The 4,731-nt window shown below is 53.6% G+C and overlaps 1 pseudogene; it reads right to left on the minus strand.

The window, feature by feature from the left end:
- Positions 1-2,500: 2,500 nt before the first annotated feature.
- LOC102570146 (U1 small nuclear ribonucleoprotein C-like) lies at positions 2,501-2,979 on the minus strand (annotated as a pseudogene).
- Positions 2,980-4,731: the final 1,752 nt, after the last annotated feature.

The following is a 4,731-nucleotide window of genomic DNA, read 5'->3' on the forward strand; positions in this document are numbered from 1 at the left end:
GCGTACCCGGCTCCTGTTGCATGAGCCTCTCTGCATCGCTAGCGGCGCAGACAAACTGCACGGGGTCCGGGCACCATTGCCAGATACTCTCGGCCACGTTCCTCTGGCCCTTGGTCTGGTCCAAGAGGCTGAGGAGATCTCCATAGCTGGGGGCCACCCAGGGGGGTTTCTCCAGAAGGAGTTGGATATTGCTGACCGAGAACCAGCGAGGCTGTACTCTGGGAGGGGACTTCCCGGTGAGACCGGTGAAAGTGCCCTCAATGGCCAGGCTCCCTAGCAGGCCCCCCTCTGTATCTGGGTTGAGGACCATCTCTGGGAGATCGATCCCCATCCGCTTTGAGGGGGAGATGTCATCCCGCTCCCGGGGCTGCTTGCGGCACTCAGAGGGCATTCACTCCATCTTCTCCTCATTGGCCTCGGCGGGCAGGGGAGTGGGCGGTGGGGTGGCAGGACCCTCTACTGTCTCCCGTGCCTGCTGCTGCTCGGGAAGCAGGCACTCTTCCCTTGCCTTGCCGCTCACATGCCCCACTAGCTGGGATGGAGGCGAGGGGTTGCCAGATGTCTCTTGGACACCCTCAGTTGTGACGTGAGGTGGCAGGATTTCTGGGGGGGGCAGGCAGAGTGGGCTCAGGTTCCCTGGCTGCCTTTTCCCCGGTGCTGTTCGAGGCAGGCCCCAAAGGGGCAGGAGTTCCTTTAGATGCTCCTTTTTGCCTCTTGCTCTTAGCCTTTTTGGGAGTAGCTGGCACCTTCCCTGTAGGGGGAGGGCCAGGCTATTGGAGTTCACCACCTCTGGGTCCACCACCTCAGTTGAGGCAGGGGTGGAGGGAGGTCAAGGGGAGGTCTCAGGTGCTACACCTGACGGGGCCCCAGCACCTGAGACACTAGCCACCCCAGGTGGAACTGGGACAGGAAGGGACTGGGAGGACTCCCCAGCCTGTCCACCGGGCAGGGGATCCACCACAACAGGGGCGTGAGAAACCTGGGAGGATGTCCCAGACCCCCCCCTGGGTGGCATGCCACTGTCAGAGGGGTCAAGCCCCTCGGATGAAGCAGGGGTGGAGGGGGGCCTGGCAAATCCCCCAACCCCACCCTTTGATGAGGGTCCCACACCAGAGGTGGATGCACCATCCTTCTGGGCGGGTGCAGCAGCTGGTGCCCCGGCTGACTGCCCTAATGGGCACTGGGTAGCTAGGTGGGAGCTGCCGCCGCAGCGGCAGCAGGAATTCCCACCCTGGGAGAAATACACTATGTAGCTCCTCCTTTCCAAGACAAGGTCAAGGAGGGAGGCAGTTTCTGGGTGTCACCCTTGAGGAGCATGAATGCCTGCCTCCGGAAGGACAGGACGTGTCTCAGCTTGGGGTCCCTACTCCCCATGGTCAGCCTGCGCCAGGGGCTGCTGAGGTCACCATAGTGCTTGAGTGCGTTGGTGAGGTCCCGGTCTGACAGGTGCGGGGACACGTTGGAGGCCACCACCCACACTGCCAGGGTCTCCATGGTTGTGACCAAGTGGTGGACCCCCGAGACTTCCAGCCCCACTGCACACACCTCCGTCACCAGGTTGGGAGAGCTCAAATATACAGTGGGCACTGAATTAACCCGGGAGGCATACTGGACTCTCTGGCATCCCAGCAGGTCCACCAGAGCTCCGGCGCAGTCCTCCACCCTGATGTGGAGAGGGGCGTGCACCCGCAGGCCAGGGGTGAGGGGAAGGTCTGCAGACACATCCCCATGCCAAGTGCCCTGGCTGCTGGCAGTCATCCCGGCAGGAAAGGGTTAACTTTCTCCCGGGAGGGAGAGAAAAAAAAAAAGTCTCAGGCTGATGCCGGGGACTGGGACTGGGAGGGGGCTGAAAATGTCCCAAAATTGGCCTGAGGGGGGGCAGAGCAACCCTGCAGGGGCTCAGGGCAATCCCTAAGGCAGGGGGAGATGGAAGGGACCAAGGTAAGGGGCTCTGGAGGAGGGAGGCAGCAGGAATCACAGGGTGAACTCAGGCAGGGGTGGGGGAGGGGCAGAGGCAAATGAGGCTGCCAGAGCCCAGGAGAAAAAAACTCATAAAGTGTGGAGAAGGGGCAGGGAGGGGGGCCCCAAGCACAGGCTGGGAAGAGGCGAGGTTTGGGGGTGGGGTGGGGAGAGGAACAGGGGGGGCAGAGAGAGTGGAGGAATGCGCAGAAGGCACCTGAGGTGCAGGAGGCTCAGAAGGGCTTCACCTGTCGGTGGCCATCTTGAAATAAAGCAAGAAAGCAAAAAGCAAGCAAGCAAGCAAGCAAGAAATACCTAAACCACCATGAACTTTTTATTGTTACATTTCAAATGGAGAAAAACAGTTACAATGAATGAGTCTTGATCTACATGTCCCTATCAGGCCTTTTGCAAACTGAAGAGGTGGCAGGTCTTTTTAGCACACTCTTTTAATGCAAAATCCTAGAGTTGTAGGTAGCACTGTAGGAAGAACATAAACAATTGGAAATAAAAAGGGAAAAGAGAAGCTCAGCTTCTACCTTTATTTGTCAGGACAGGTCATTCCTTGCCTGGTTGGCACCATCATGGGTCTGGATGGAGATCTCAACATCGGTGGGCCTGGCATCATTGGCATGTGTCCTCCTATACGTGGCCTCATTCCTGGAGCAGGTCCAACTGGCATCATTCCTGGTGGAGATGGGTCCATCATTGGTATCATTAGAGGTGCACCCATATGGGAAGCTGGCATCATGCCAGGTTGTGGAGGGCCAGGGATACTGGGAGGAGGTGGTATCATGCCTCCTGCTGGAGGTGGAGCTGAGAATGGAGTAGGTGGGAGTTTGCCTTGCTGAAATGGAGTGGTTATTTTATCAATCAGGCTCTGAGATTGTTTTTCCATCCATTTTTATAGTAATATTTCAGATTCTCATTGTGTTTATGGCCAGGGCAGTTGGTCTTTCTTACAGAAGGGGAGTCATAGGTGAGGTATGTATCACAGTAGTTACAAAAAAACTTGGGCATGTTGCTGAAAGAAAAAGAAGACTCATCTTCTTCCTCCCTTATCATACTCCTCTGCCAGGTTTCACTCCTGCCAAAATAAATAAATAAATAGATAAATGTGTATTGTACAATGAGTAGTATCTCTGTCTACTATAATATGAGAATCAAAGTATTTGGACTTTCTTACAACAGGCCATAACTGTATTTAACAATTATTTCCATTATATACATACCTAAGTGTAGTCTCCTGTGCTGTTCACCCATGCGTTGTGTCCATAGGGCTTTTTCTGGTTTTGCCATTGCTTAAGGAAGAGACAAGTTTGTTACTGAGATCTTAGAAGGTTCCCCAGGGGGTCTCGTCTGTCACATCTTACTGAAATGAATTATTTCAATTGGGAGGAAGATGGTTTGTCCTGCCCTTCCTGGTACTTTCCTTCAATCTTCCCAACTATATTTCATACTTGGGGCTCTGCCTCCCCTACACTCTGCCTAACGACAACCAAAGATGTTGTCTCCAGATTGTTAAAGTGTGTACAGTATAAACCCTGGTGTTCCAGTCCTCTGAATTTATGTTGGTCAGATTGGGATGTTACTTCATCTGAGTTTTTCCCAACTGTACTTGGTCCCACCTAAGCAGCTTCCTGACCCCAGGTTACCTTGCTCCCTGGTGCCTCTCTCTCTCTCTTGTCTCTACAATTGTTGTGGCTCAGACGTCCATCTCTTCTTGTCCCTTCATGTCCCATCTGGGTCCAATCTCAGCTGGAGATGTCCGATGTCCAAGGTGCTCCTTCCAGTGAGTCACTGAGTCTTGTCTGGGAAAGCTCCTTCCTGGGACAGCCACCATGTCCCTTCAGTGGGGCTCCGTACTGAGGCCACTCTGGGCCCATCAGGGAACTCAATTCCAGCCCCCTGAGTTGCTCTTCTGCTGGGCCTTTTATCCCAGTCTCAGGGTGTGGGCCAGCAAATCGGCACTGGCATGCAGCCATAAAGCATGGCCATGCTAACGCAGGAGCCAACCCTGGCTCCTCCCGGCTCCACTGTTCTTTTTCCTTTTTTTCTTTTAAAAAGAAAAAATCTTGCCCCACCGCGGTTTCACTTTCACTGTGTTTTTGTTCCAGTGCAGTGACCCTCTGGCTCCCCTCCTCACCCGGTCAGTGTAAGTCTTTCCTACCACACAAAGTAATTTATCTTTATCCCCATTGATACTATTCCTCCTCTGTCTGTGTTGCTGCATCTCTGCTGTCATGTTTTCAAAGAGCTGTCAGGGGACATGACATTGAGCCGTTACCCCATTCCAAAAATTCAATTCCAAATTTCTATTGTTTTGCAAGCTACCCCACCATCCACCAACTTACCACTATCCTGGACTTTCCTTTGTCCCTGAAGCACGGGTGTCCTTAGCATTTCCACTGGCATTCCCACTGGTCCCATGCTGGAAAGGTGGTTGTGCTACAGCATGTACACAGCAGTGGGCACTACAATTTGGGGAGGTGAGGGGGGGACTATCCATATTACCCATGAAGTGCATAGGGAAGTACCCCAAATGGCTGCCCATGCCTGATGAGAAGGTTGGCACACTGCACAGCTCAAAGGCATCTTGCAGCTGTCTGTCTTCCTGCTGTGACTCATACGTAATTTATGCTACATTATGTATGGTGTTTCCCCCAATGCCTTTATAAAGGCCTAATGGCTGGTGATCTACTTGATAAGTGCCCTGAGCGACAAGACACTAGTCTTGGTCATGCTGGCCCCAAGCTGGCTGTCACCAGCTTT

This window comes from Alligator mississippiensis, chromosome 6 (genome assembly GCF_030867095.1).
Source record: "Alligator mississippiensis isolate rAllMis1 chromosome 6, rAllMis1, whole genome shotgun sequence".
Taxonomy (NCBI): Eukaryota; Metazoa; Chordata; order Crocodylia; family Alligatoridae; genus Alligator; species Alligator mississippiensis.